General features: G+C 45.4%; 1 protein-coding gene across 2 annotated transcripts in view; it reads right to left on the bottom strand.

Moving 5' to 3' along the window:
• LOC138642408 (uncharacterized) overlaps positions 1-20,417 on the bottom strand; it is a 125,528-nt gene that overhangs the window by 44,932 nt on the left and 60,179 nt on the right. The gene's annotated exons all lie outside the window — the stretch shown is intronic.

Genomic DNA, 20,417 nt, shown 5'->3' with positions numbered 1-20,417 from the left:
CAGGCAATCACTTGTGCCCGGGCAATCACTTGCGCCCACTACTAAAGGGAACGAATATTCACTGCCCTCCATGCCCATGGGAGTGGAGAACAGTCAATATTAATTTCTCTTTAGCAGCGGGTACAGGTGTTAGCCGCAGCAGCCGACTCCTGCCTCCTGTGACCCACTGCTCCTCAGCTGCCGCTCCCCCTCCATCTTGTGGTACCGTCACTTGAGTATAAGCCAAAGGAGGCTTTTTCAGCATAAAAAATGTGCTGAAGAACTCAGCTTATAGCCGAGTATATATGGTACGTTATGTGTAAGGGTGGTTTCACATTTGCGTTTTTGCGGTAAAAAACGCAAAAAAAAAACCATGCGTTTTTCCCCCCCTATATTTAACATTAAAAACGTTTTTGCAATGCATGCGTTTTTTTCTGCATGCGTTGTGTTGCAGAAATGCAACATGTAGTATTTTTAGCGGCGTGTTTTTTTTTTTTTTTGACGCAAAAAAACGCATGCTTTTTTTGTGGCAAAAAAATGCATTGCTGTCTATGTAAACGCATGCGTTTTTAACCACATGCGTTTGCATGCGTTAAAAACGCATGCGTTTTTAAAAAAAACAAACAAACAAAAAAACACTGATAAACCACCCCACACCATAAAATTGATAATAGGAATCCTACCCCATATCCCTAATACTGAGCGCTTCCACGTGAGACCCGTGGAGGCGCTCGGTATTAGCGCAAAACGGCCGTCATCGTCTTGCCTGTCGCACTCCCTCTCTCACTCCCTCCCTTGAACCGCGAAGATGTTTTGCTATATGCTCCAATAAAGGACGTTTGAATTGCCACTGATTGGTGAGTGCTATTGCGTTCTTTCTACTTTTTTATTTATATGTACACTTTGTTTCACGCAAGCACCGCCTTTCATCTGACCGGACTACCTATTGTTGGGAAACCCTCCACATCGAGTTATTAATCTCTGGAAAGTCGGGCTGTGCCGCTTACTTTTTTTCTTTTCTTGGTTTGGACATTTGATACTGATGGCATTGGTTACAGAAAAATTTTGATTCCAGCGAGTACTCTTGGGTCCATAATCCAGAAGTGGAAAGAAATTCATTTCGACATAAAACAGCCACAACTAGGGGCTCCCACAAGATTTCAGACAGTGGAGTGAAAAGAATTATCAGAAGAGTAGTGCAAGAGCCACGGGACTACCTGAGGAGAGCTACAGAAAGACCTGTAGCTCAAAAACAACATACCAACAGTGAAGTGTGGAGGTAGGAACATCAAGGTGTGGTGCTGTTTTTCAGAATATTGCACTGGCAATCTTCATGTAATTGAGGACAACTTTTAATTGGTTTCAGAGAAATAAAATAAAGCTTCTAGAATGGCCCAACCAATCATCGGACCTGAATCAAACAGAAAATGTTTGGAATGAACTAAAGCTCAGAGTTCATAGAAGGAGCCCACAGAACCTACAGGATTTGAAGAGTGTTTGTGTGGAAGAATGGGCCAAAATCACACCTGAGCAATGCATGTGACTAGTTTCTCCATACAGGAGTCTTGAAGCTATCATCACCAACAAAGGCTTTTCTATGAAGTACTAAATACATTTCAGTAAGTGTGATCAATACTTTTTCTCTGTGTCATTTTTCAGTATTATACGTAACTTAATTTATGGACATCTGAGGTTTGATTTCTTTGCCTGTGTGGATCGGATGGGTTGTTACAGACTGGTGAGAGTTTCATATCAACAGTACCTTTAGAAATATATTTACTTAGAAAACTGGTGAAATGTAGAATACTTATTTCACCGGCTGTACATGTTATGTGTATGCTTAATCTCAGCAAAATCACTGAACTTTGGGGAACAGTATTCTGTACACTCTTTTTTGGCACAAAAAAGCAAAACATTGCTTATATAAATTGTAACTATTTAGACCTCCCGTTTCTCTAAAGTTTACAGATTACTTGCTCCAGAAATCTGTCCAAATTAAGGCTGTGTGTACACGTTAAGGATTTTTCGTGTTTTTTCGCATTTTTTCCGGCCGTTTTCTGCAGAAAAAAAATGCTTAAAAACGCATATAAAAGCATCCCATCATTTTTAATGCATTCTGCAATTTTTGTGCGCATGATGCGTTTTTTTCCCGCGAAAAAAAACGCAGCATGTTCATTAATTTTGCTGATTTTTCACGATTTCCCGCTATTTAATGCATTGGGAAGCTCCGGAAAAAAACGTGCAAAAAAACGCACAAAAAACTCGTTAACAAAAAACGCGTCAAAAACAGATGCAGCGGATTTCCTGCAGAAAAAGTCCGGTTTTGTTCAGGAAAATTCTGCAGAAAATCCTGATGTGTGCACATAGCCTAAAGAATAAATCTATGCCTCCTTATGGCAAATGTAGACATCAATTTATGGCTCAAATACAGCCAAAACAGATGTACACTTTTTAATATATTTGCTGCATTGTACTGTGTAATGTGAGCGCCACATCCCCTGCACGGTAGTGCATAACCACAGTACCATTACACACTACTTCTAAGAAGGTCCCGCTGTTTTGATGAAGTCCATGTAATCGGCCAAAATGTCAATAAAGTATTCTTATATTCTTTGCATTTACTTTGGAGTGCCAAATCTATTTTTTACATTACATGTGAGAAGGGAGATACATAATAAGAAAAAAAATAAAGCCAAAACCAAGGCACAGATTAAAAGGGAGGAATACAAGACAAGAAATCAATATACCGTAATAGAAATATTTTATTAGTAAAAAAAAATTTCTATGGCAATAAAGCAAATCACAATACAAAAATGGTTAAAACCACAATGTGCACACAACAGGGTACATGAAAAAGATAGTATTTAAATTATAAAATAAATAGGAGGCCTCTTGGTAAGTAGGTATAAAATCATACAGAGATCTGATAAAAACAATATTAGTGCATAAGGTGTCAGAGTAAATAGATATATAGGTACATATGAACTCGATGTGCATAAGTTTACAATGAAGTGTCAAGTGAATAAATAAAAAAATATAACATCAATACTGAATCAAAACTTTTGTGTGCACATTTTGGTTTTAACCCTTTTTGTATTGTGATTTGCTTTATTGCCATAGAAATTTTTTTTTACTAATAAAATATTTCTATTATATTGATTTCTTGTCTGGTATTCCTCCCTTTTAATCTGTGCCTTGGCTTTGGCTTTATTTTGCACTGAGTGGTTACCACTTTTTTGTTTCTGCTACACACTTGATTTTTAGATATACGGTATATTCATTTATTCATATAGATATGGATTGATTTTATTATTTTAGTTTATCTTGTGTGTTGTAGTTTTTTGTCCATAATAAAAAACAAGTAGAATAATCTTAAACAATGCAAGTCACCGACTTGGAGAGAGGACCCTGCCCGCGAGGGCTCACAGTCTACAAGGGATGGGTGAGGATACAGTAGGTGAAGGAGAGCTGGTCGTGCAGTGGTATGGTGGATCGAGGGTTACTGCAGGTTGTAGGCGTACCTGAAGAGGTAAGTCTTCGGGTTCCTTTTGAAGGTTTCCACGGTAGGCGAGAGTTTAATATGTTGGAGTAGAGAGTTCCAGAGTAGGGGGGACGCAAGTGAGAAATCTTGTATGCGATTATGGGAAGAGGAGACGAGAAGCATTAAAGGAAGGAGATCTTGTGTGAGGATCAGAGGTTGCATGCAGTTAAGTAGCGGGAGAATAGGTCCCAGATGTATGGAGGAGACAGGTTGTGGATGGCTTTGTACGCCATGGTTAAGGTTTTAAACTGGAGTCTCTGGGCAAGGGGAGCCAGTGAAGGGATTTACAGAGAGAAGATGCATGGGAATAGTGCGGGGGGAGGGGGGAACAGGTGGATTAGTCTGGCAGCAGAGTTGAGGATAGATTGGAAGGGTGCGAGCATGTTAGAAAGTAGGCCACAGAGCAGGAGGTTGCAGTAGTCGAGGCGGGAGATGATGAAGGCATGTAATAGTGTTTTTGCAGATTCTTGAATAAGGAACGTACAGATGTGGGAAATATTTTTGAGTTGAAGTCAGCAGGAAGTGTTAAGGGCTTGTTGGCCATGTGGTTTGAAAGAGATTAGAGTCCAAGGTTATCCTGAGGCAGCGAGTTTGCGAGACTGAAGAGAGTGAGCAGCCATTGACTTTAATGGATACGTCTGTTGGGGGCGGTTGAGTGAGATAAGAGAAAGATGATGAATTCTGTTTTGTCCATGCTAAGTTTCAGAAATCGGGCGGAGAAGAAGGATGACATAGCAGACATACATTGTGTAATTCTGGTTAGCAAGGAGGTGATATGTTTAGCAACTCTGGAAGCCCGTCTCAGTTCTTTTGTCAGACTGGTGTGCCAGGGTTGCTTGTTGATTGTTTGAGCTTTGGTATGTGTGAGGAGAGCGACCGATTTAAGAGCTGCAGCTGATGTGGTGTTATATGAAGTGGCGGCAACATCTGCATTGTGTAAAAAACCTATGTCTGCAAGAGAGAAATGGGACTCAGAAAGTGAGTGTAAATAAAGTTTTTTGAGATTTCTGCGAGGGTGTGCAATTTTGTGGAGTGGGGATTGTGCACCAGGAGAGGAGAGAGAAGAGAATGTGAGTAGATTGTGGTCAGACAAAGGCAGAGGTGAGTTAGAGAGGTTAGGTAGGAAACATAGGCAGGTGAAGATGAGGTCCAGTGTGTGGCTGTCTTTTTGAGTGGCTGCAGAAGACCATTGAGCAAGGCCGCATGAGGAGATGAGAGATAGAAGCTTAGAGACAACAAAGTGGGAAGTGTCAATGAGGATCTTGAAGTCACCCATGATCATAGTGGAGATGTCAGGGGAAAATAAATGAAGTAACCAGGTGGTGAAGTGGTCAAAAAAGGTGGTGGCTGACCCTTGGGGGTTGGAAATTACAGTCAGTCACACAGAGTGCACCTCAAAAAAGTTAGAGTAACAGAGGGCGGTATTGGAATTTGGATAAAGGAGCAGTTATTTGACAGGAGTACACCAACTCCTCCACCATGCTTCCTGCTGGGGTAGGGAGCTGTGAGAAAGATGGAGTCCCCCATATTATTTCACATATTTGTCCCATGCTAGTGGAGTAAGCGTCCTTGGTCACAGACAAATACCTTTAACTGTACTAAATCACTAATTGATATATACGGTCAATTTGTATTTCTAATATGTTCTCTATATGATCTTACAATACTGCTTGTTGCTATATATGATCCCCCTTCCATACTCTGGAAAAGTCGTTAAAAAGTAATTTCTTGTAGTTTTTTTAATTTGTAGTGCATCTACTATGCCGGTTTTAATAATAGGGGACTTTAATAATATGCATCCCCATTGGGATAAATTTCACACTGGTACAATACCATCAACAGAACGCTCCTTCTACATCATTAGCCAAAGTTATATCTGAAACTGGCTATAAGGATTTATGGAGACTGTTATGATCCGGTGGTTTAGGAGCAACATGGAACAAGCTCTGAAGGAAGTGGTAACTGTACTGACCGCAGTCCCTAAGCTCAACACAACACTAGAAGTAGCCGTGGGGTGCTCCTAACTCTCCCTAGGCACCTCGTCACCGCCTAAGAGCTAACTACCCCTAAAGATAGAAGCAGGAAAACTATCTTGCCTCAGAGAAAATTCCCAAAGGATAGATTAGCCCCCCACAAATAATGACTGTGAGTGGAGAGGGAAAAGACATACACAGAATGAAACCAGGATGAGCACAGGAGGCCAGTCTAACTTGATAGATAGGACAGGATGGAATACTGTGCGGTCAGTATAAAGCACTACAAAAATCCATGCAGAGTTTACTAAAAATCTCCACACCTGACTAAAGGTGTGGAGGGTAAATCTGCTTCCCAGAGCTTCCAGCAAGACAGAATTAATTCATACTGATAACGCTGGACAAATATAGAAGCACAGAACGGATAAGTCCACAAACTGTGAACAGAAAAGAACAAGCAAAAACATAGCTTTGTTGAACTGGTCAGGATAACAGGGAACTCCAAAGAGATGTGAATCCAACCAGGAACCATTTACAAGTGGCACTGGCAGAAGGACAAAGCCAGGCATAAATAGCCGAGCAGAAAAGACGATCAGTGGAAGCAGCTGAAGACAGCTAACTCCAAGGAGCAGCCATACCACTTGAAACCACCAGAGGGAGCCCAAGTGTTATGAACAGGTGATTCAGAACCACAATGGACCTAGTGGTTAAGAGCACACAAAGTAACCTGATAGTTACTAACATAGGACGAGCTCTGAGACGTGGGAACTCTGCTGACCGCAATCCCTAATCCTATCATACCACACTAGAGGTAGCCGTGGATTGCGCCTAACGCTCCCTATGCAACTCGGCACAGCCTGAGAAACTAGCTAGCCCTGAAGATAGAAAAATAAGCCTACCTTGCCTCAGAGAAAAAAAAAGGCAGCCCCCCACATATAATGACTGTGAGTTAAGATGAAAATACAAACACAGAGATGAAATAGATTTTAGCAAAGTGATGCCCGACTTACTGAATAGACCGAGGATAGGAAAGATAGCTTTGCGGTCAGCACAAAAACCTACGAACAACCACGCAGAGGGGGCAAAAAGCTTCCAGCAAGCAAGAAAAACCAATATAGCAAGCTGGACAGAAAATATAGCAAACAAAAGTAACACAAGCAAAACTTAGCTTATGCAGGGAAGACAGGCCACAAGAACGATCCAGGAGAAAGCAAGACCAATACTGGAACATTGACTGGAGGCCAGGAACAAAGAACTAGGTGGAGTTAAATAGAGCAGCACCTAACGACTTAACCTCGTCACCTGAGGAAGGAAACTCAGAAGCCGCAGCCCCACTCACATCCACCAGAGGAAGCTCATAGACAGAACCAGCCGAAGTACCACTCATGACCACAGGAGGGAGCTTGACCACAGAATTCACAACAGTACCCCCCCCCCCCTTGAGGAGGGGTCACCGAACCCTCACCAGAGCCCCCAGGCCGACCAGGATGAGCCAAATGAAAGGCACGAACCAGATCGGCAGCATGAACATCAGAGGCAAAGACCCAGGAATTATCTTCCTGACCATAACCCTTCCACTTAACCAGGTACTGGAGTTTCCGTCTCGAAATGCGAGAATCCAAAATCTTCTCCACTATATACTCCAACTCCCCCTCAACCAAAACCGGGGCAGGAGGATCAACGGATGGAACCACAGGTGCCACGTATCTCCGCAACAATGACCTATGGAATACGTTATGGATGGAAAAAGAAGCTGGAAGGGTCAAACGAAAAGACACAGGATTAAGAACCTCAGAAATCCTATACGGACCAATGAAACGAGGCTTAAACTTAGGAGAGGAAACTTTCATAGGAATATAACAAGATGACAACCAAACCAAATCCCCAACACGAAGTCGGGGACCCACACAGCGCCTGCGGTTAGCGAAACGTTGAGCCTTCTCCTGAGACAATGTCAAATTGTCCACCACATGAGTCCAAATCTGCTGCAACCTATCCACCACAGTATCCACACCAGGACAGTCAGAAGACTCAACCTGCCCTGAAGAGAAACGAGGATGGAAACCAGAATTGCAGAAAAACGGCGAAACCAAAGTAGCCGAGCTGGCCCGATTATTAAGGGCGAACTCAGCCAAAGGCAAAAAGGACACCCAATCATCCTGATCGGCAGAAACAAAACATCTCAGATATGTTTCCAAGGTCTGATTGGTTAGTTCAGTCTGGCCATTTGTCTGAAGATGGAAAGCCGAGGAAAAAGACAAATCAATGCCCATCCTAGCACAAAAGGCTCGCCAAAACCTCGAAACAAACTGGGAACCTCTGTCAGAAACGATGTTCTCCGGAATGCCATGCAAACGAACCACATGCTGGAAGAACAATGGCACCAAATCAGAGGAGGAAGGCAATTTAGACAAGGGTACCAAATGGACCATCTTAGAGAAGCGATCACAAACAACCCAAATGACCGACATTTTTTGAGAGACGTGGAGATCCGAAATAAAATCCATAGAGATATGTGTCCATGGCCTCTTCGGGACTGGCAAGGGCAAAAGCAACCCACTGGCACGAGAACAGCAGGGCTTAGCCCGAGCACAAATCCCACAGGACTGCACAAACGAACGCACATCCCGTGACAGAGACGGCCACCAAAAGGATCTAGCCACCAAATCTCTGGTACCAAAGATTCCAGGATGACCAGCCAACACCAACCAATGAACCTCAGAGATAACTCTACTCGTCCATTTATCAGGGACAAACAGTTTCTCCGCTGGGCAACGGTCAGGTCTATTAGCCTGAAATTTTTGCAGCACCCGCCGCAAATCAGGGGAGATGGCAGACAAAATTACCCCCTCTTTGAGAATACCCGCCGGCTCAGACAAACCCGGAGAGTCGGGCACAAAACTCCTAGACAGGGCATCCGCCTTCACATTTTTAGATCCCGGAAGGTACGAAACCACAAAGTCAAAACGGGAGAAAAACAGCGACCAACGAGCCTGTATAGGATTCAACCGTTTGGCAGACTCGAGATAAGTCAAGTTCTTGTGATCAGTCAAGACCACCACGCGATGCTTAGCTCCCTCAAGCCAATGACGCCACTCCTCGAATGCCCACTTTATGGCCAGCAACTCTCGATTGCCAACATCATAATTACGCTCAGCAGGCGAAAACTTCCTAGAAAGGAAGGCGCATGGTTTCATCACCGAGCCATCAGAACTTCTTTGTGACAAAACAGCCCCTGCTCCAATCTCAGAAGCATCAACCTCGACCTGGAACGGGAGCGAAACATCTGGTTGGCACAACACAGGGGCAGAAGAAAAACGACGCTTCAACTCTTGAAAAGCTTCCACAGCAGCAGAAGACCAATTGACCACATCAGCACCCTTCTTGGTTAAATCAGTCAACGGTTTAGCAATACTAGAAAAATTATTGATGAAGCGACGATAAAAATTAGCAAAGCCCAGGAACTTTTGCAGACTCTTCAGAGATGTCGGCTGAGTCCAATCATAAATGGCCTGAACTTTAGCAGGGTCCATCTCGATAGTAGAAGGGGAAAAAATGAAACCCAAAAATGAAACCTTCTGAACACCAAAGAGACACTTTGACCCCTTCACAAACAAAGAATTCGCACGCAGGACCTGGAACACCATTCTGACCTGCTTCACGTGAGACTCCCAATCATCCGAGAAGACCAAAATATCATCCAAGTATACAATCAGGAATTTATCCAGGTACTCTCGGAAGATGTCATGCATAAAGGACTGAAACACTGATGGAGCATTAGAAAGCCCGAATGGCATAACCAGGTACTCAAAATGGCCCTCGGGCGTATTAAATGCTGTTTTCCATTCATCGCCCTGTTTAATACGCACAAGATTATACGCACCACGAAGATCTATCTTGGTGAACCAACTAGCTCCCTTAATCCGAGCAAACAAATCAGACAGCAGCGGCAAGGGGTACTGAAATTTGACCGTGATTTTATTTAGAAGGCGGTAATCAATACAAGGTGTCAGCGAACCATCCTTCTTGGCCACAAAAAAGAACCCTGCTCTCAATGGCGACGACGACGGGCGAATATGACCCTTCTCCAAGGATTCCTTTACGTAACTCCGCATAGCGGCGTGCTCAGGCACAGACAAATTAAACAGTCGACCTTTAGGAAACTTACTTCCAGGAATCAAATCGATAGCACAATCACAATCCCTATGCGGAGGTAGGGCACTGGACTTGGGCTCATCAAATACATCCCGGTAATCCGACAAGAATTCTGGGACCTCAGAAGGGGTGGATGATGAAATAGACAGAAATGGAACATCACCATGTACCCCCTGACAACCCCAGGTGGACACAGACATTGATTTCCAATCCAATACTGGGTTATGGACTTGTAGCCATGGCAACCCCAGCACGACCACATCATGCAGATTATGCAACACCAAAAAGCGAATATCCTCCTGATGCGCAGGAGTCATGCACATGGTCAGCTGGGTCCAGTACTGAGGCTTATTCTTGGCCAAAGGCATAGCATCAATTCCTCTCAATGGAATAGGATACTGCAAGGGCTCCAAGAAAAACCCACAGCGCCTAGCATACTCCAAGTCCATCAAATTCAGGGCAGCGCCTGAATCCACAAATGCCATGACAGAATAGGATGACAAAGAGCAGATCAAAGTAACGGACAAAAGAAATTTCGACTGTACCGTACCAATGGTGGCAGACCTAGCGAACCGCTTAGTGCGCTTAGGACAATCGGAGATAGCATGAGTGGAATCACCACAGTAAAAATTCTGACGTCTGTGTTCTTGCCGTTCAGCTCTGGTCAAAGTCCTATCGCACTGCATAGGCTCAGGTCCATGCTCAGATAATACCGCCAAATGGTGCACAGTTTTACACTCACGCAAGCGTCGACTGATCTGAATGGCCAAAGACATAGACTCATTCAGACCAGCAGGCATAGGAAATCCCACCATGACATCCTTAAGGGCTTCAGAGAGACCTTTTCTGAAAATTGCTGCCAGCGCACATTCATTCCATTGAGTGAGCACAGACCACTTCCTAAACTTCTGACAATATATCTCTACCTCATCCTGACCTTGACACAGAGCCAGCAAATTTTTCTCTGCCTGATCCACTGAATTAGGTTCATCATACAGCAATTCGAGCGCCAGAAAAAACGCATCAATATTACATAATGCAGGATCTCCTGGCGCAAGGGAAAATGCCCAGTCTTGAGGGTCGCCACGTAAATAAGAAATAATGATCTTAACTTGTTGAACTGGGTCACCAGAGGAGCGGGGTTTCAAAGCCAGAAACAGTTTACAATTATTCTTAAAGCTCAGAAACTTAGCTCTATCTCCAGAAAACAAATCAGGAATAGGAATTCTTGGTTCTAACATAGAATTCTGAACCACAAAGTCTTGAATATTTTGTACTCTTGCAGTGAGATTATCCACACAAGAAGACAGACCTTTAATGTCCATCACTACACCTGTGTCCTGAACCACCCAAATGTCAAGGGGAAAAGAAAGACAAAACACAGTGCAAAGAAAAAAAAATGGTCTCAGAACGTCTCTTTTCCCGCTATTGAGAAGCATTAGTACTTTGGGCCTCCAGTACTGTTATGAACAGGTGATTCAGAACCACAATGGACCTAGTGGTTAAGAGCACACAAAGTGACCTGATAGTTACTAACATAGGACGAGCTCTGAGACGTGGGAACTCTGCTGACCGCAATCCCTAATCCTATCATACCACACTAGAGGTAGCCGTGGATTGCGCCTAACGCTCCCTATGCAACTCGGCACAGCCTGAGAAACTAGCTAGCCCTGAAGATAGAAAAATAAGCCTACCTTGCCTCAGAGAAATTTCCCAAAGGAAAAGGCAGCCCCCCCACATATAATGACTGTGAGTTAAGATGAAAATACAAACACAGAGATGAAATAGATTTTAGCAAAGTGAGGCCCGACTTACTGAATAGACCGAGGATAGGAAAGATAGCTTTGCGGTCAGCACAAAAACCTACAAACAACCACGCAGAGGGGGCAAAAAGACCCTCCGCACCGACTAACGGTACGGAGGTACTCCCTCTGCGTCTCAGAGCTTCCAGCAAGCAAGAAAAACCAATATAGCAAGCTGGACAGAAAATATAGCAAACAAAAGTAACACAAGCAAAACTTAGCTTATGCAGGGCAGACAGGCCACAAGAACGATCCAGGAGAAAGCAAGACCAATACTGGAACATTGACTGGAGGCCAGGAACAAAGAACTAGGTGGAGTTAAATAGAGCAGCACCTAACGACTTAACCTCGTCACCTGAGGAAGGAAACTCAGAAGCCGCAGCCCCACTCACATCCACCAGAGGAAGCTCATAGACAGAACCAGCCGAAGTACCACTCATGACCACAGGAGGGAGCTTGACCACAGAATTCACAACACCCAAGAGCAGAACTCACAAAAGTGCCACTTACAACCAACGGAGGGAGCCCAAGAGCGGAATTCACAACAGTACCCCCCCCCCCTTGAGGAGGGGTCACCGGACCCTCACCAGAGCCCCCAGACCGATCAGGATGAGCCAAGTGAAAAGCACGAACCAAATTGGTGGCATGGACATCGGAGGCAACAACCCAAGAATTATCCTCCTGACCATAACCCTTCCACTTGACAAGATACTGAAGCCTCCGCCTCGAAAAACGAGAATCCAAAATCTTCTCAACCTCATATTCCAACTCTCCCTCAACCAACACCGGGGTAGGAGGGTCAACCGAGGGAACAACGGGCACCACATATCTCCGCAACAAAGATCTATGGAAAACATTATGAATGGCAAAAGAGGCTGGAAGAGCCAAACGAAAAGACACCGGATTAATAATTTCAGAAATTTTATAAGGACCAATAAACCGAGGCTTAAACTTAGGGGAAGAAACCTTCATAGGAACATGACGAGAAGACAACCAAACCAACTCCCCCACACGAAGCCGGGGACCAACACACCGACGGCGGTTAGCAAAACGTTGAGCCCTTTCCTGAGACAACGTCAAATTGTCCACCACATGAGTCCAAATCCGCTGCAGCCTGTCCACCACAGAGTCAACACCAGGACAATCAGAAGGCTCAACCTGCCCAGAAGAAAAGCGAGGATGAAAACCAAAATTACAAAAGAAAGGCGAAACCAAAGTAGCCGAACTAGCCCGATTATTAAGGGCAAACTCAGCCAACGGCAAGAAAGACACCCAATCATCCTGATCAGCAGACACAAAGCATCTCAAATAGGTCTCCAAGGTCTGATTAGTTTGCTCAGTTTGGCCATTAGTCTGAGGATGAAACGCCAAATAAAAAGACAAATCAATGCCCATCCTAGCACAAAAGGCCCGCCAAAATCTAGAGACAAACTGAGAACCTCTGTCAGACACAATATTCTCCGGAATGCCATGCAAACGAACCACATGCTGAAAAAACAATGGAACCAGATCTGAGGAGGAAGGCAACTTAGGCAAAGGTACCAGATGGACCATTTTAGAGAACCGGTCACAAACAACCCAGATAACAGACATCTTCTGGGAAACAGGAAGATCCGAAATAAAATCCATGGAAATATGCGTCCAGGGCCTCTCAGGGACCGGCAAAGGCAAAAGCAACCCACTAGCGCGGGAACAGCAAGGCTTGGCTCGGGCGCAAGTCCCACAGGACTGCACAAAAGCACGCACATCGCGCGACAAGGAAGGCCACCAAAAGGACCTAGCAACCAAATCTCTGGTACCAAAAATCCCAGGATGGCCAGCCAACACTGAACAATGAACCTCAGAAATCACCTTACTCGTCCATCTATCAGGAACAAACAGCTTCCCCAGAGGACAGCGGTCAGGCCTATCAGCCTGAAATTCCTGAAGCACCCGCCGCAAATCAGGGGAGATGGCAGAAAGAATCACCCCTTCCTTAAGAATGCCAACCGGCTCAAGGACTCCAGGAGAATCAGGCGAAAAAACTCCTAGAGAGGGCATCAGCCTTAACATTCTTAGATCCCGGAAGATACGAGACCACAAAATCAAAACGGGAGAAAAACAGAGACCATCGAGCCTGTCTAGGATTCAGCCGCTTGGCCGACTCGAGGTAAACCAGATTCTTATGATCAGTCAAGACCACAACGCGGTGCTTAGCTCCCTCAAACCAATGTCGCCACTCCTCAAACGCCCACTTCATAGCCAACAACTCCCGATTGCCGACATCATAATTGCGTTCCGCAGGCGAAAACTTTCTGGAAAAAAAGGCACACGGTTTCATCAAAGAACCATCAGACTCCCTCTGAGACAAAATGGCCCCTGCCCCAATCTCAGAAGCGTCGACCTCAACCTGAAAAGGAAGAGAAACATCCGGCTGACGCAACACAGGGGCAGAAGTAAATCGGCGTTTACGCTCCTGAAAGGCCTCAACAGCCGCAGAGGACCAATTCGTCACATCAGCGCCTTTCTTCGTCAAATCAGTAAGGGGCTTAACCACACTGGAAAAGTTGGCAATGAAACGGCGATAGAAATTAGCAAAGGCCAAAATTTTTTGAAGGCCCTTCACAGATGTGGGTTGAATCCAGTCATGAATAGCTTGAACCTTAACAGGATCCATTTCTATAGCCGAGGGAGAAAAAATAATACCCAAAAAGAGACCTTCTGAACTCCGAATAGGCACTTAAGATACCTTCACACATAACGATATCGTTAACGATATCGTTGCTTTTTGTGACGTAGCAACGATATCGTTAAGGAAATCGTTATGTGTGACAGCGACCAACGATCAGGCCCCTGCTGGGAGATCGTTGGTCGCTGAACAAAGTCCAGAACTTTATTTCGTCGCTGGATCTCCCGTGGACATCGCTGGATCGGCGTGTGTGACACCGATCCAGCGATGTCTTCACTGGTAACCAGGGTAAACATCGGGTAACTAAGCGCAGGGCCGCGCTTAGTAACCCGATGTTTAACCTGGTTACCAGCGTAAAAGTAAAAAAAAAAAAACACTACATACTTACCTACCGCTGTCTGTCCCCGGCGCTGTGCTCTGCACTCCTCCTGTACTGGCTGTGAGCGTCGGTCACTTGGAAAGCAGAGCGGTGACGTCACCGCTCTGCTTTCCGGCCGCTGTGCTCACAGCCAGCGCAGGAGGAGTGCAGAGCACAGCGCCGGGGACAGACAGCGTTAGGTAAGTATGTAGTGTTTGTTTTTTTTACTTTTACGCTGGTAACCAGGGTAAACATCGGGTTACTAAGCGCGGCCCTGCGCTTAGTAACCCGATGTGTACCCTGGTTACCCGGGGACTTCGGGATCGTTGGTCGCTGGAGAGCTGTCTGTGTGACAGCTCTCCAGCGACCAAACAGCGACGCTGCAGCGATCCGGATCGTTGTCGGTATCGCTGCAGCGTCGCTTAATGTGAAGGGGCCTTTAGACCCCTTCACAAACAAAGCATTATCACGAAGGATCTGGAACACCATCCTGACCTGCTTCACATGAGACTCCCAATCATCGGAAAAAATCAAAATATCATCCAAATATACGACCATGAATTTATCAAGATAATTGCGGAAAATATCATGCATGAAAGACTGGAACACAGATGGAGCATTAGAGAGCCCAAATGGCATCACAAGGTATTCAAAATGGCCTTCGGGCGTATTAAATGCAGTTTTCCATTCGTCACCCTGTTTAATACGAACAAGATTATATGCCCCTCGAAGGTCAATCTTAGTAAACCAACTAGCCCCCTTAATCAGAGCAAACAAATCAGTAAGCAGAGGCAAGGGGTATTGGAATTTAACCGTGATCTTATTAAGAAGACGATAATCAATACAGGGTCTCAAGGAGCCATCCTTCTTAGCAACAAAAAAGAAACCCGCTCCCAATGGTGACGAAGAGGGCCGAATATGCCCCTTCTCCAAAGACTCCTTAACATAACTCCGCATGGCGGCATGCTCTGGTACAGACAGATTGAAAAGTCGGCCCTTAGGGAACTTGCAACCAGGAATCAAGTTAATTGCACAATCACAGTCCCTTTGTGGTGGAAGGGAACTGGACTTGGGCTCATCAAATACATCCTGGAAATCCGACAAAAACTCAGGGACCTCAGAAGAGAAGGAAGAGGAAATTGACATCAAAGGAACGTCACTATGTACCCCTTGACAACCCCAACTAGTCACAGACATAGTTTTCCAATACAGCACCGGATTATGTTCCTGTAACCAGGGAAAACCCAGTACAACAACATCATGCAGGTTATGCAACACCAGAAAACGGCAATCTTCCTGATGTGCAGGAGCCATGTATATAGTCATCTGTGTCCAGTACTGAGGTTTATCCTTGGCCAAGGGTGTAGCATCAATACCCCTCAAAGGAATAGGGCTCTGCAAAGGCTGCAAGGAAAAACCACAGCGCCTGGCGAATTCTAAGTCCATTAAGTTCAGGGCAGCGCCTGAATCCACAAATGCCATGACAGAAAAGGACGGCAATGAGCAAATCAGGGTCACAGATAAGAGAAATTTAGGCTGTATAGTTCTAATGGTAACAGACCTAGCGACTCTCTTAGTACGCTTAGGGCAATCAGAGATAACATGAGCCGAATCACCACAGTAAAAACACAGCCTATTCTGACGTCTGAATTCCTGCCGTTCTGTTCTAGTCAAAATCCTATTACATTGCATAGGTTCAGGACTCTGCTCCGAGGACACTGCCATATGGTGCACAGCTTTGCGCTCACGCAGACGCCGATCAATCTGAATAGCTAGAGACATAGATTCGCTCAAACCGGCAGGCGTAGGAAAGCCCACCATAACATCTTTAAGGGCTTCAGAAAGACCTTTTCTGAAAATAGCAGCCAGAGCCTCCTCATTCCATTTAGTGAGCACAGACCATTTTCCAAATTTCTGGCAGTATAATTCTGCGGCTTCCTGACCTTGACACAAGGCCAACAGGGTTTTTTCTGCATGATCCACAGAATTAGGTTCGTCATACAATAATCCGAGCGCTTGAAAAAATGCATCTACATTCAATAACGCCGGATCCCCTGTTTCAAGAGAAAAGGCCCAGTCTTGAGGGTCACCACGCAGCAAGGATATTATGATTTTTACTTGCTGAATGGGATCACCTGAAGAACGGGGTTTCAAAGCAAAAAACAATTTGCAGTTATTTTTAAAGTTCAAAAACTTGGATCTGTCCCCAAAAAACAAATCAGGAGTAGGAATTCTAGGCTCTAAAGCCGGAGTCTGGACAACGTAGTCCTGGATACTCTGTACTCTTGCAGCAAGTTGATCCACACGAGAAAACAAACCCTGAACATCCATGCCAGAGCATATATCCTGAACCACCCAGATATCAAGAAGAAAAAAAAGACAAACCAGAGCACAGAGAAAAAAAAAATGGTTCAGAACTTTCTTTTCCTTCTTTTCAGATGCATTTAATTCATTTTTGGCCACTTGTACTGTTATGATCCGTTGGTTTAGGAGCAACATGGAACGAGCTCTGAAGGAAGTGGTAACTGTACTGACCGCAGTCCCTAAGCTCAACACAACACTAGAAGTAGCCGTGGGGTGCTCCTAACTCTCCCTAGGCACCTCGTCACCGCCTAAGAGCTAACTACCCCTAAAGATAGAAGCAGGAAAACTATCTTGCCTCAGAGAAAATTCCCAAAGGATAGATTAGCCCCCCACAAATAATGACTGTGAGTGGAGAGGGAAAAGACATACACAGAATGAAACCAGGATGAGCACAGGAGGCCAGTCTAACTTGATAGATAGGACAGGATGGAATACTGTGCGGTCAGTATAAAACACTACAAAAATCCATGCAGAGTTTACTAAAAATCTCCACACCTGACTAAAGGTGTGGAGGGTAAATCTGCTTCCCAGAGCTTCCAGCAAGACAGAATTAATTCATACTGATAACGCTGGACAAATATAGAAGCACAGAACGGATAAGTCCACAAACTGTGAACAGAAAAGTGCAAGCAAAAACTTAGCTTTGTTGAACTGGTCAGGATAATAGGGAACTCCAAAGAGATGTGAATCCAAAGAGGAACCATTTACAAGTGGCACTGGCAGAAGGACAAAGCCAGGCATAAATAGCCGAGCAGAAAAAACGATCAGTGGAAGCAGCTGAAGACAGCTAACTCCAAGGAGCAGCCATACCACTTGAAACTACCAGAGGGAGCCCAAGAGCAGAACTCACAAAAGTGCTACTTACAACCACCGGAGGGAGCCCAAGAGCGGAATTCACAACAGGAGACTAAATAACCTAAATGTGAAACAATTCTCATGTTACTTAGCAACTCATCACTCCTTCTCACAGATTGATCTGGCAATTGGATCTGATGCTTTACCGTCCTTACTCCAAGAGGTAGAATACCTAAGTATAAGTGTATCTGATCATATCCCCTTGAATGTTATCACTAAATGTTGGTGCCCGAATGATGGTAAATAAACACCCCTGGAGCCTCAACCCCTTTTGGTTACAGTTAATTGGCAATTGTGTAATGTAGCAATTGGGATAAAAATAGGGATTTTTGTGTACTCACCATAAAATCCTTTTCTCCGAACCAATCATTGGGGGACACAGGACCATGGGTGTTATAATGCTGCCACTAGGAGGACACTAAGAGAACATAGAAAGATTAACTTCTCCTCTGCAGTATACACCCTCCTGCTGGCTCTAATTGAACCAGTTCAGTAACAAAGCAGTAGGAGCTTGCAACCATTAACAAGAAAAAACTGTCAAAACGAAGAACAAACACAAGCCATTAGACTAACAGGGTGGGTGCTGTGTCCCCCAATGATTGGCTCAGAGAAAAGGATTTTACGGTGAGTACACAAAAATCCCTATTTCTCCTACGCCACTTTGGGGGGCACAGGACCATGGGACATCCTAAAGCAGTCCCTGGGTGGGGAACAACACAACTGCTATTACCCCATGTACCAACAAGTCACAGATGTGGTACTGCTGACTGAAGAATCTGCCTGCCGAGGGCCGCATCTGCAGAGGCCTGAGAATGAATACTGTAATGTTTTGTGAAAGTATGCAACCTAGACCAGGTCGCAACTCTGCAGACTTGTTCTGCTAATGCCTTGTGCAAAATGGCCCAAGAGGCACCCACTGACCGAGTGGAGTGTGGCTTAATCCCTGCTGGGACAGGTTCGCCCTGACACGGTAGGACTCCTAAATAGTCGAGCGAATCCACTTGGCTATTGTGTCCTTTGAAGCGGTTAGGCCCTTCCTATGCCCCTCCAGAAGCACGTATAGGGCATCTGACTTGAGGAAAGACGCCATCCGCAAGACATACCCCCTAAGAGCTCTCACCAGATCCAGAGTGTGAAGAGCCTTCTCGATACGATGTACTGGTGCCGGAGAGAATGAGGGTAAAACAATATCCTCGTTGAGATGGAAAGAAGAGACAGAAAAGACTGGGACCACCTTGCTTTGATGGAAAATCAGGAACGGAACACGGCAGGACAGGGTCGCCAGCCCAGAGTCGCCTGATTGACGTGACTGCGACTAGGAAAACTACTTTCCAAGAAAGGAAAGTTAGTGACTAGTGATGAGCGAGTGTACTCGTTGCTCGGGTTTTCCCAAGCACGCTTCGGTGAGCTCCAAGTATTTGTTAGTGTTCAGAGATTTAGTTTTCATCGCGGCAGCTGAATGATTTACAGCTATTAGCCTGCTTGATTCCATGTGGGGATTCCCGTGCAAACCCCACATTTACTCAGCCTGGCTAGTAGCTGTAAATCATTCAGCTGCTGCGATGAAAACTAAATCTCCGAAAATACTCAGAGATCACCCAAGCGTGCTCAGGAAAACCAGAGCAGCGAGTACACATGCTCATCACTATTAGTGATACATCCTGCAGCGGTTAGAAAGGGACCTCCTGTAAAACCCCGAGGACTAAATTAAGATCCCATGGTTCCAACGGCATTTTATAGGGAGGCTCCACATGGGAAAATCCCTGAATGAATGTCTTCACCTGCAATCTGGTGGCAATCCTGCACTGGAACAATAGAAATAAGGCTGAAATCTGTCCTTTGAGTGAGCTATGCTCGAGACCTAACTCCAAGCCGGACTGAAGAAATTCCAAAATGGAAGGAATGGAAAACACGTGAGGAGAGCGTCCACGGTCTTTGCACCATGAGAAGGTCTTCCAGGTGTGATGATAAATGTGTATAGACGCGGGTTTCCTAGAACTAATCACAGTGGAGATCACTTGATGAGAGAATCTTGCTTGAGCTAGAACCCAGGACTCAACGGCCACGCAGTTAAACACAGGGCCCCAGAGTTCTGGTGTTAAATCGAACCCTGGGAAAGCAGATCTGGGCGATCCGGCAGTTACCAGAGAACGTCGGCGACGAGTTGAATTAGCTCAGCGTGCCACCCCGGGGCGGCCAGTCCAGCGCAACCAGGATCACTTGTACCCATCCGCTCTGATCTTCTTGGTGAGCCTCGGAGGTAAGGGGAGCGGGGAAAATGCATACGGAAGCCGAACTTGCTGCCACGGAAGGACCAGTGCGCCCGCTCCCATGGCCACTGGGTCGTGGGAACGAACTATGAACTCGGGAACTTTGGTGTTTAGCCTTGAGGCCATCAGATCCACATCCGGAGTCCCCCAGCCATGACAAATCTGCTGAAAGACCTCCAGATGAAGAGACCACTCTCCCGAGAGGAGGCCATGGTGGCTGAGGAAATCTGCCGCCCAATTCTCTACGCCCGGGATGTGAACCGCCGAGCGATTCCTCTCGGCGCAACGAAGAATGTGCCCCCCTGACAGATGACGTACGCCACAGCCGTGGTGTTGTCAGATTGGATTCTGATGGGACGACCTGCCAGGAGATGATGAAAATGCAGAAGGGCTAACTTGATTGCTCTTATCTCCAGGATGTTGATGGGAGACGCAACTCCTGAATGGACCAA

Source organism: Ranitomeya imitator, chromosome 6 (assembly GCF_032444005.1).
Source record: "Ranitomeya imitator isolate aRanImi1 chromosome 6, aRanImi1.pri, whole genome shotgun sequence".
Taxonomy (NCBI): Eukaryota; Metazoa; Chordata; class Amphibia; order Anura; family Dendrobatidae; genus Ranitomeya; species Ranitomeya imitator.
This window is presented reverse-complemented; position numbering and strand designations above follow the sequence as displayed.